This window comes from Nicotiana tabacum, chromosome 8 (assembly GCF_000715075.1).
Source record: "Nicotiana tabacum cultivar K326 chromosome 8, ASM71507v2, whole genome shotgun sequence".
Classification (NCBI taxonomy): domain Eukaryota; kingdom Viridiplantae; phylum Streptophyta; class Magnoliopsida; order Solanales; family Solanaceae; genus Nicotiana; species Nicotiana tabacum.
This window is the reverse complement of record NC_134087.1, coordinates 44,527,306-44,539,104: the sequence shown is the minus strand read 5'-3', so window position 1 is coordinate 44,539,104 and position 11,799 is coordinate 44,527,306. Positions and strand designations below refer to the sequence as shown.

Sequence of the window (11,799 nt, the reverse complement as noted above, 5' to 3'; positions counted from 1 at the left end):
CTGGCTTCTGACCCTGTGTAGTCAATCAATGTTCCTAAGATCAGAGCAACAATCAAGTAACGTTAGACTTGCCGAAATAAACAATGAAAGCAAAAACTAGAAAGTAGTCAATACTCAAGTTCCCGGCAACGATGCCAAAAACTTGTTGCTTCCAAACGCACATACAAGTATACGTTGTCGTACAAGTAATAAAATGATAAGTTGAGTGTCGAACCTATAGAGACTTGTATCAACTATCCACTAAATTGACCAAGATTGTTATTCAGTTGAGCCAATTCGAGTTCAAGAGTGTAATTATACTAAATAATAATTCTAAGTAGTAACTAAATTATCAAGCAGTAAAATGGTTGTTGTGTATTCAGTAGAGATAAATATTCCAGGGTTGTGATCGATTCATCAATCCTATTGTATTCTAGTTAGCTCTCTCTTTCATGCAATTCACTCATGGTTGCTAATTAATAGAACAATTGCTCTCACAGCCTTCTCCTGAAGTACTACTCACCTATTCAAAATAGATTAACGCCTATATTCCTATGAAATCAATCTATTAAGAACGCATTAAGATTACGATAATAATAAGACTAACATAGTTTGAAATTCAAAATACAACTCAAGGAAAGATAGGGAAGAAGAAAGCAAGGCTACGAATCGGGCAGCTACCTCGATATCTCTAATAACCAGCTACGAGGACTATTAGCATTCTCCGCGACCTACAACTCCTGGATCTACACACAAGATACAAGGAGTAACGTAAGTACACCTACTCAGTAAGTAACATAAATAAATAGGGAACTAAGAAGTAGTGACGAGATATGAAAATACAGTTCATTTCATAAAATTTAGTAAAGTGTAGGCATGCTTTCAATCCAGAGTTTAAGTCAAATCAGTTGGTTTAAGTCAAGTTCACGTAATGTCAGATAAAATATCTCTCAACAGTTCACAAAAACAAGAACATAAGGCAACTATGTGTATTAATAATGAAATCATATACTGCCTCTCAGGCAATCATCACTCAGTCCTCCCAATCACTCCAACTTCACATCCACTCATTCCTCACAATCGCTCAGCACTCGGGACTCGGCACTTGGCACTCGCACTTAGTAGGTACTTGCACTCACTAGGGGTGTGTACAGACTCCGGAGAGGCTCCTTCAGCCCAAGCACTATATCAATGCCAATCATGGCAGAATCAATAAAACATGTTGCGGCGTGTAGCCCAATCCCATAATTGTCCTCACAATCAGGCCCTCGGCCTCACTCAGTCATCAATCTCTCCATTCTTTCGGGCTGTCAGAAATCAAGATAATCAGCCCAAACAACAATAATATGATGCATCAAATAGAATAACAGAGACTAAGATATGATATAAGAATGCATGAACATGACTGAGTGTGGAACATAAATAAAAATAGTGAAATGACAGCAAGAAACGACCACTAAGGGTCCCAACAACACCGGCATAAAGTCTAAACATGGTGTCTAGCATGATTTACAGTCAATCTTTCTATAACACATAGGGAGCATATAACTAACAATAAAATATGAAAAATGGGCTCAAACCCTTAATTTTGAATTTAACACTACCTGCCCAGATTTCCTTCTTCACGAACGCGGAAGTACCCTCGCGTTCGCGAAGCACAAACTGCCTCTGACCAAAATTCCATTCTACGCGAACGTGATCTACCACTCGCTGATGCGAACCTTTGCTGAACCTTCTCATCACGAACGGGACCTCACCCCCGCGAACGCGTAGACCAAATGCATGGGGTCCCCAGCTGCCTCTTCTATTCTTCACGAACGCCTTACTCATCCCGCGACCGCGATGCACTCTACTTCTAAAACTTTGCGAACGCGTCCCTTACTTCGCGAACGCGAAGAACAACCTTCCTCAATCTCTAGATACTCTTCGCAAACGCGAGACCTGCCTCGCAAACGCGTAAGAGGAAACCAGCAACAACAAAAACCAGCATATCAGCTATCTCTCAAAGGCCATAATTGATTTGTTAACCACTTGAAACTCACCCCGAAGCCCTAGGGACCTCAACCAAACATACCAACACGTCTCATAATATAATATAAACATAGTCGAACCTTCGAATCAATCAAAACAATATCAAAACACCAAATTACCCCCGGATTCAAGCCTAAGAACTTCTAAACTTCCGAATTACACAAACGATGTCGAAACCTACTAAACCAGGTCCGAATGACCTCAAATTTTGCACACAAGTCAGAAATGACACCACGAACCAACTCCAACTTTCGAAAATCCAATCCGACCCCGATAACAAAATTTTCACTACCGGCCAAAATCGCCCAAATTCTAACTTTCGCCAATTCAAGCCTAATTTTACCACGGACCTCCAAATTACATTCTGGACCCGCTCTTAAGTCCAAAATCACCTAACGAAGTTAACGAAACCACCAAAATTCAAACCCGAGATCGTTTACACATAAGTCAACATCCGGTCAATTTTACAACTTAAGCTTCCAAATAAGAGATTGTGTCTCAGTTCACTCTGAAACCACTCCGAACCCGAACCACCTAATCCGGTATATCATAATATAGCTGTAGAACACAAAAGAAGCAAGAAATGGGGAAACGAGACTATTACTCTCGAAACGACCGACCGGGTCGTCACACAACCCCAAAACTATGGGTTTTAGCCCCTCATGATAGTATCAAACAAATTTAAGTGTGAATAATTGAAAATACTAAGAAATGATGAAGAAATCAGAGATATCTTTGCTCCTGAATATTTTTTGTTTGTAATTTCTCTCCATAAGTGGCGTCTCTCTTCACAAGTCATGTCCTCCCCCTTCAAAAGTGCGTTTAGTGACTATTTATATGGGATAGGGTTAGCATGGGGTGATATAATACAAGCCCACTTCAAAACAGGCCTTTTAGGTTAGCTCGTTCACTCTTTAGTGCACACGCGAGAGTGAACGAGCAAAGTTCTTCTCTTTTTCTTTTTCTTCTAGGTCTCTCGTGCACTTTCAAGCCTTTTTGCTATATTTCGCTATTTTTTTTCTCCAAGCTCTTCCTCAATAGCTCGTTCACTCTCTCGTGTGCACGCAAGAGTGAACGAGCAAAGTCTTTCTTTTGTTCACATTTCGTCCAACTTGCTCCTACACATAAGAATGCACGTAATGAGCATAATTCACTACAACATCTCATGTAACCTACCGTAATCACACAAGTTATGAGATGAAAGTACATCGAAAAATATGCATTTTTGGCCGTTTATCATGTATTAATGGCTTCAAATCGTTACACCTTTAGCTTTGAAATATACTCATCTTAACATTTTTTTTTTCACTCTTTTTTTATCAGCACCTTTCTTCTCTTTTACTTTTTTAATACAAAATATATACACCAGCAAAGCAATTGTTAACAAATAACTTGTGAGAAGACAAGTTAGCAAGGTCATTGAATAAATAATTAACTTTTAGAATAAAAAAGACTGCATAAGGTTGTTGAAACATATCCCCTCTAGGATGTTAAGGACATACGAATGATCAAATAGAATATGTAACTGTAATTGGATAGGTTTAATATTTTATTTGGCACTTTGAAACTAATTTGGATTATGTCTTGAAAAATTAGATAAGGTAGAGAAGTAGAGAAGACAGAGACACACATGAAAAGGGAAAGAGATGGTGCGTAACAAAATTGCTAGAGATGGATGTTGCTAATGCACTTTAGCTAGATTGGCATCTAGATATATATGTTTGAGCATTTGAAAATACCAGATCTATCTAACAGATTTCTAATCAGTTTGTACTCTGACGTTTGAAAATCTCATAAATTGCATGATAACAACGAAAAAATTTGAATATAAATGTTAGAGAATTTAATGGCATGACATTGTTAATGATGTAGGGAATAAGTTTCACTGGTTTATTATGACGCTACTACAATAATAATTAATCTAGCTAACAGGTTCAATGTTCTTGAACTGTTTCTAAACAAAAGTACAAAAAGGAGTGATGTGTTTAGAATTTAGAAACTCTGTGTTATACAAAAACATGAATTTAACTGCAATATAGTGTCAAACATAGCTTGTCCTATATTCTAAACAAATGTTGTTTGGCTTAATGTAGATGTTCAATTGCTTACAATCACATCCGCAGATGCCAACATGCTTTAGGGATTGAACTTTTTTTTTGGCTTTCAATTAAGCTCATTTTTTATTTACTTTTACAACATGACTTTAGTGAACAAGAATTTTTTCGTAATTTAGGTGGGCAATTAATCATTTGATGAGGTAGCTGCTCTCTACCAAGCAGAGTATGTTTGTAGGCTTCTCCTATGTTTGTACTTTAGATTGAATGTCAATTTAACTGTAAAACAGCCAGCTTTGATCTTTCGTCGCAAAAGTTCATTGGCTAATATACATGTTCAGTAGCTTATGGTGGCATCTACAGGTACGAACATACTTCATATACAACATAAATACAACATATGAGATTCACTATTGGTATATAAATATTGCCCATTTTACTATTTGGAAAAGATAAATAAAAATCATTATTTTATAAAAAGATTAAAATAATTGCTTAGTTTACTCTAATGCGAGTTTTAGTGATCTATTATTTTCCTTCACTTTTCCATTGATTTGTGGGTTTGGTGGGATTTGGGTCTGCTAGTTTGATTTGTGCATCATTTCAGGATTCTCTATTGACGTTTTCTGTTTGGGACATGTCTAAACAGTTAGGTTCTCCAAAAATTAGTGCATTTATAGGCATCAGAAATAGGTCACCGATGCTATGCAGAAACAGCCGATTTAGGATGCAGTTGAAGGAGACTGGAGAAAGGAACTTTTTTATTTTCTCTTTTTAATTTCCTATTGTTCAATCTGATCTTAATAGTGTGTGAGTGTGAAGATAGTTGATTATGCTGAAAGATAAGTTTTTTCATGTGGGTTAAGCGGATTGTCTCTTTAGTTGCCCTCTTTATGTTATCTTTGCAGTTCTATAATATGTATTCTTTGGATAACTTTTTTTTTTAGATTCGCAAAGATGCTCTTTGAGTAACTTATTGCCACTTTGATGTTTCCTTTATATTACGTGGTTGTTGAGAATATGTGCTCATCCAGTAGGTACAATAGTTTTGTTATTCATATGGGTTCTCTCAATAATGATTGTAGCTTAAATGTAAAATCAGATCTTAAGACAGTAAAAATGTTCAACACGTTTAAATGTGTGAAACTTCTTCGTTAAGATTATTGGACTTTATTGTTTATTAACATCGTGCTATTCTTATATGGTATTTTTTTTTTACTATATATGTTATATTATCAAAAGGTTGTAGGAAAAGTAACTCAATGCAATCAAACTCATCTCTTATCATATGGCCTTTATCTATCGATTTTGGCTGGCCTAGAAGGAGGGTCGACCTAATTGTTCTTTTGAACAAAATTTTAAGATAGTATAAATATTTTGTACTGTAGACAGCTTGATGTAACTACTATGTGTCATGTATATTTTTGTATATCTAGAAGATCAAATAGTCTTGTACATTCTTCTAAACTGATTATGAACTAAATTTAGGGTTACAACAGTGATACTTTTCACTAGACTTCTTGCTATTATTGTTGTCGTCTCATTATTTATTTCTAAGTGTTTTGTTCAATAGACAAAGTAACTCCCGCTATTCCATGGAGATGTGCGTAGTAGCTATTTTTTTTATCTCAAGTGTGAATTGTGCATAGGTCACATAGCATTGAGATTATGAAAGTCAAAGGCTCTAAATCAGCAAGTGACTTCTAATAATCAAAATATCATTTGATCAACTGTCTCATGCTTAATTTTTGAATGTATTATAATTTCTTCATTACTTGTCTACAGCAGGAAAATTCTTCTATTATTTCACTGGACAAATTCTTTGATAAAAACAAGGTCTTGCTTTGGACCATATAACGATCAACGACTTCACTCAATTATTTTAACTTCCCCAATTGATACTATTATTTAGGGAAACTGGTAACCAAAGTAACTTCAACGGAGGTAGATTTGTCCTCTATTTCGTCTTTACAAGGATAGGAGCCGCCATCAAATACTCCCACAAAAAAGGCAAGCTTAATTTAAGAGTAACACAACTCTTCACTGAACATTTTGGTTAGAATCAAAAGGTAACACGTGTAATGGAACTTTATAAGCTTTCTTTGCGTTGAACCAGCGCGAAGCTCGGCTACTCATACTAGTAAGTTAAGAAGGGGGAGAATTACAAGTTGTCACACCTCCTTTTTTTCGAGGGAATAGGGGATTTTTCAATCAAAGTGATATTATTTGAAATGAGATTATATCTAATTCAGAGTCGCCACTTGGAATAATTTATGGTATCACAATTCACCGATTAATTTTTAATCCCAAATCGAGGAAATTGACTCTGTTTTAAAGTCTGCGAAACCAGAAGACCGAGTAAGGAATTCTGCTAACTCGAGAGAAGGTGTAAGGTACTCCCGAGTTTCGTGATTTTAGCACGGTCGTTCAACTATCAATAATTGGTCTGATTATCTGATTTAATACATATTTAAACTTATTTTGCATTTTTGACTTGCTAATCACTTTTAACTAATTATGGAAATGCTTTGAGTATTTATGAAATTTATTTAAATAAGTCGCGATGTCGCGCACTTATTGTTTTTGATCACATTGCGAATCGCGTCACGTGAAATGCACCAGCGATTTATAACATGTTTATTTTATAATTATTTGAAGTTGTAAATCAAGTCACACGTACACCTGAATTTGGGATTACGTATCATGACTAATCCACGAGAACCAGAACCCATAGTCACGATAATTTATTTAATTAACGCGCTTAAAGCAAGCTACGATGTTGATGTGCTGTTCATTTTCCTAAACTACTTTGAGATTAATGTGATACCAAATTTATGGACAAAATATTACTGGAGAGTAAATAAGCTAGCTAACATGATCTATTATGGCCCATTCTTATTATGAAAGAAACAACTCCAATTTTTCCATCTATCCAATTAAATAGCTCACTTAAATCACCAATTCAACATGCTAAAACAAAGGCAACATAACATAACCATATAGGTAAGAAAACTAAATCAAAATCCATAGCGTATTTAACAGAAATCGTCCAACCAAACTTACATGATTCTGGTGAACAGGCACGACGGGGGCCCAAACGGTTTTTTTTTGTTTTGTTTTTCTTTGGTGGAGTCTGTATTTATTCCTTATGTCCCTCCCCGCTGTTTCTATCAGCAGTGGCTTCCCTTGGAGAATTGTGCTCTAATTCAGTGGAGTCAACACATTTCCTTGTTGTCTTTTCATTAATCAAAGACACTTTCGACAGATTCTTTTTCGTTTTTCTTGTGTCCGTTTCTTATCTGTTTCTTGGGTGTGTGTGTTTGTGGCTGATTTCTCTTGTGAAGAAGGGGTGGGGTGCTGAAGCTTAGAGGAATTATAGGGTAGTGGCCGATTTTTGAGTTCTGCTGAAGGGTCCAAAGGGATCCTCTCTTGGAGGGGGTGTCTGCTCTAGAGTCTTAAAGATTAGGTTTTAGTTTGTGTTATATTGAGATTTATATTTGGGGTGTTGGAATAAATTGGGGCCCTTGGATGAAAGCAGATCAATGACAATGATTAAGGGAGGGGTTTGATAGGTGAGAAAAAGGTTTGGGCAAAAAGGAATTGGGAAGAATCAGTCTTTGTCTTGCTGGGCCACTAAAATCCGAAAATTAGCTTCCAATTGACCCAAATTCAATTCTTCCTCATTGAACAAAAATAAAAATAAAAATAAAAATACTACCAAAATATACTAATTAATCTTAGTTAATGAGAATAAACTATTAAAGTGAACTATATATTAAAATAAAAATATTTTTGTTATTTTTTGAATGTTATAAAAAAGTAGAGAAAACCATGTTAATGTAATGGTAAAAAAATTAAAATGTTATCATTATAAAATACTAATAAGCTTAAATAAATAAAAAAGATAAATAAAAAAGATATATAATAAGAGAAGAAATATTATAAAACTATTTTTGTGTTTTTAATAAACTTTTGTTTTAAAATTAAAAGTTGACTTAAGTCCTATTAAAATGAAAATAAATAAATATTTTTAAAATACTACTTTTAAAAGTTGCCCGGATAAAAAAATTACTTTCTTACAGCTGCCACTCTTTGCTTGGAAACACGAAGAGTTTTCGAAGCAAAGAACAATAAGCAACATAATTGATTTATGACCCGACGCTTATTCCAAACAAAACAAGGATGGACAAAAGATTGTAACTGAGCTCTGTTATCTGAGCTGCCTACATATCCTTGGCTATAAAGGAATCAGGCCATGTGTAGTTCAGAGAGATCAATGGTATGATGAGTTCGAGAGTCAAGTGAGGTACCGTTCGAGGCTCTGGTCCGCGGTCCTGTTATCACATCAAAATCAAAATCTAAAAGAACTACACAAGCCTATCAGCTATGAATTACAAGACTCCTATCTATAAATCTTCTAAAACTTGATCTTGAGTCTTGAATGTTTCTTCATGCAGACTTTGATCTGAATCTTGATGCTTGTTAGCTGCAGGTGCTAGTTCATTCCTCTATGGTTTCTTCGAATCAAGATCGGACATGCAAAACTCGTGACTTTAGTCATGTCTTGAGCAATCCACATTTCATCCGCTTCTGCATTTTGGATTCACTTCTTTTCCTTTTCTTTATTTGGATTGAGACTTCTTTTTGGTCATCTGAATCCTGTGCAACGAGGTAAAAACCTGCTCCGATACCAAAACAAATGAACGAACTAAATTTTCTGTCCCAGTTTTCACTAGACAAATTTCGTGAGTTATTGAAAAAATTGTAAATCACCGATGCTATTGATGAAGGATGTGATGATGAGAGTAAAACTAAAGACTCGACTAGGATATGCGTCTCCTGTGAGATTGAGCTTAAGGAAAATGATAAGCTGAGCTTTACTAAACTAAACATTGACCCTATTTTCCAAGCGAGACCCATAAACTAAAGAAACAATATAGATTAACAACTTAAGAAAACTAAAAACTGACCCTATTTTCCAGGCGGGACTCCTGAACTCGAGGACAACTAAAGATTAACAACTTAAGAAAACTAAAATTGACCCTATTCTCTAGGAGGGACTCCTTAACTTAAAGAAAGCTAAAGATTAATAACCTAAGGAAATTAATGTTACGACCCGGATTTCCCACCTCGGGAGTCATGATGGCGCCTACTCGTGAAAGCTAGGCAAGCCGCGTAATATAGAATCACTAACTCTTTTATTTAGCCCTTTTAACAATTTAAATTAATATGCGATCAACAGTGAAATATTAACGATAAATAAATACATGCGGAAGACTTAATCTGATAACTTAGCCAAACCAGTATGACAATACCAACATACATCTCTACCCGGAATCCGGTGTCACAATATCATGAACCAACTACGAATACTACATACAACTATCTGGAAAGAAAGGTACAATCTGTCTCTGAAGTAATGAAAATAGAATACATAAAAAGATAGAAGAGAACGTCGGTCATGCGGAAGCCTGCAGGACTACCTCGGGATCTCTAACTAGACTGAAGGTAGCCACCCAAAGTACGGTCCAAAAGCTATCGCTCCGGGATCTGCACATAGTGCAAAGTGTAGTATCAGCACAACCGACTCCATGTACTGGTATGTGCCTGGCCTAACCCCGGAGAAGTAGTGACGAGGCTAATACCATACTACCAAATGAACCTGTGCAGTTATATAATATGCAGCGGAAAATAAAACAAGAATAAACAAGTAAAAATGGGAGGGGGTACATGCTGCGAGGGAATATCAATACCAATAGTAAATTAAGAGAAAAGCATAAAGACAATCTAGAATTTACAGCAAAACAATAAGGAACTCGTAACCAATCCATAAACACTTTGTATTATCAATTGTTGCGGCACACAACCCGATCCCAAAATATAATAACACTGTTGCGGCGTGCAACCCGATCCATATTATTTATCACTGTTGCAGCGTGCAACTCGATCAAATTATATTATTGTTGCGGCGTGCAACCCGATCCAATTATATCATTATTGCGGCATGCCATCTGATCCAAGCATAATATTGTTGCGATGTGCAACCCGATTCAATAATAATATTATTGCAGCACGCAACCCGATTCACATATACAGTTCAACACCAATCACAACAAGAGTCCCGACAAGGGATCAATAAAGAAACAATACTAACCCGGCAAGGCAATCGACAATACAAGTAAATACGTCCCGGCAAGGAAAAATCGGCTATAACCAAACTTGTTCCAATATCTAACTACCTCAACTAGCACCAATACTCAATCATAAGTAATTTCCATGAGAATAATCATAATCCTTGCTCAACACAGAGAATCAAGAACTTAGGCATTCGTAGCATTTATTAAGAACACAACAATTCCAATTTAAGACTCACGATCATGCTTGACACTAACGTATAGGTACTCGTCACCATGCCTATACGTCGTACTCAACAAGTAACATTTAGCAAATAGGACACAACTCCTAATCCCTCAAGCTAAGATTAGACCAAACACTTACCTCGAACTTCCAGGGCCAACTCAAGCCTCAAACAACGCTTTTCCTTTAGAATTCGCCTCCAAACAACTAGTATCTAGTCCAAATTGATTTAACAACATCAATAAATGCTAAAGAATTCATACCCAATGCTCAATTATAGGTTTTCTATCAGTTTCCCCAAAATGTCAAAAATCGACCCCAGGTCCGCTGGGTCAAAACACGAGGTTCAGACCAAACCCCTATCACCCATTCACCCACGAGCCTAAATATGCAATTAGTTCCGAAATCCGACCCCAAAATGAGGTCTAAATTTCAATTATACAAAAGCCCTAACTCTACCCAAATCCCTAATTTTCTAACCTTAAGAACATGATTTAGGCCTAGAAATCTAATGGGTGTTGATGGAAATTGAAGAAAACGAGTCTAAGATTACATACCTATGAATTTGTGGTGAAGTTCTCTTTCAAAAATCGCCCAATTTGGAGTTTGGAAGAAGAAGTTATGAAATTTTGATTTGATCCCGAGTGTCTTGTTTACTGTTTAAAAATTGCTGGGCAGGCCTTCATCGCGTTTGCGATAGGCCTGTCGCGTTCGCGATGGGTCAGGCTCAATTAACCATCATTCGCGATACAAGGCTCGCGTTCGCGGAGCTTCAGCCCCTGGAGCCTTCGCGTTCACGGTCGTGTGGAGGCGTTCGCGCAGAGTAAAATTCCCCTCCTGCTGCCCAAAAGCCTTTGCGTTCGCGATAGCAGGACCACATTTACGAAGGGAAACACCCCCAAAGCTTCGCGTTCGCATCCTGTGTCTTGCGTTTGTGTAGAAGGAAGTTTCCTTCAACCTGACTTACCCTTCGCGTTCGCGAGAGTCCTTCCGCGAACACGAAGAACAACACACCAGAACACCAGAAACAGAAAACCTGCAATTTTTCCCAAGTTTAAAACCTCCGAAACCTATCCAAAACTCACCCTAGCCCTTGAGGATCCAAACCAAACATGCATACTTACTCAAAAACGTCATATGAACTTATTCGTGCGATCAAATCACCAAAATAACCTATTAAACAACGAATTTAGCATAGAAATCTAAGAAAAATCTCAAAACATCAAAAGTATCCATTTTCACAACTATGGGTCCGAATCACCTCAAACGACTTTCGTTTCTTATCAAATTTCACAGACTCATCTTAACTCATATATAAGACCTGTACTGGGCTCCGGAACCAAAACACGGGCCCGATACCATCAAATTTCAAATGCAT

General features: G+C 36.7%; 1 long non-coding RNA gene across 1 annotated transcript; it reads right to left on the bottom strand.

The window, feature by feature from the left end:
- Positions 1-2,963: 2,963 nt before the first annotated feature.
- Positions 2,964-7,529, bottom strand: LOC142163559 (uncharacterized). Its single transcript, XR_012694504.1, has 2 exons — positions 7,128-7,529; positions 2,964-3,128 (listed from the first exon to the last, which is right to left on the bottom strand). It is a non-coding gene; the product is annotated as an uncharacterized LOC142163559 (long non-coding RNA).
- Positions 7,530-11,799: the final 4,270 nt, after the last annotated feature.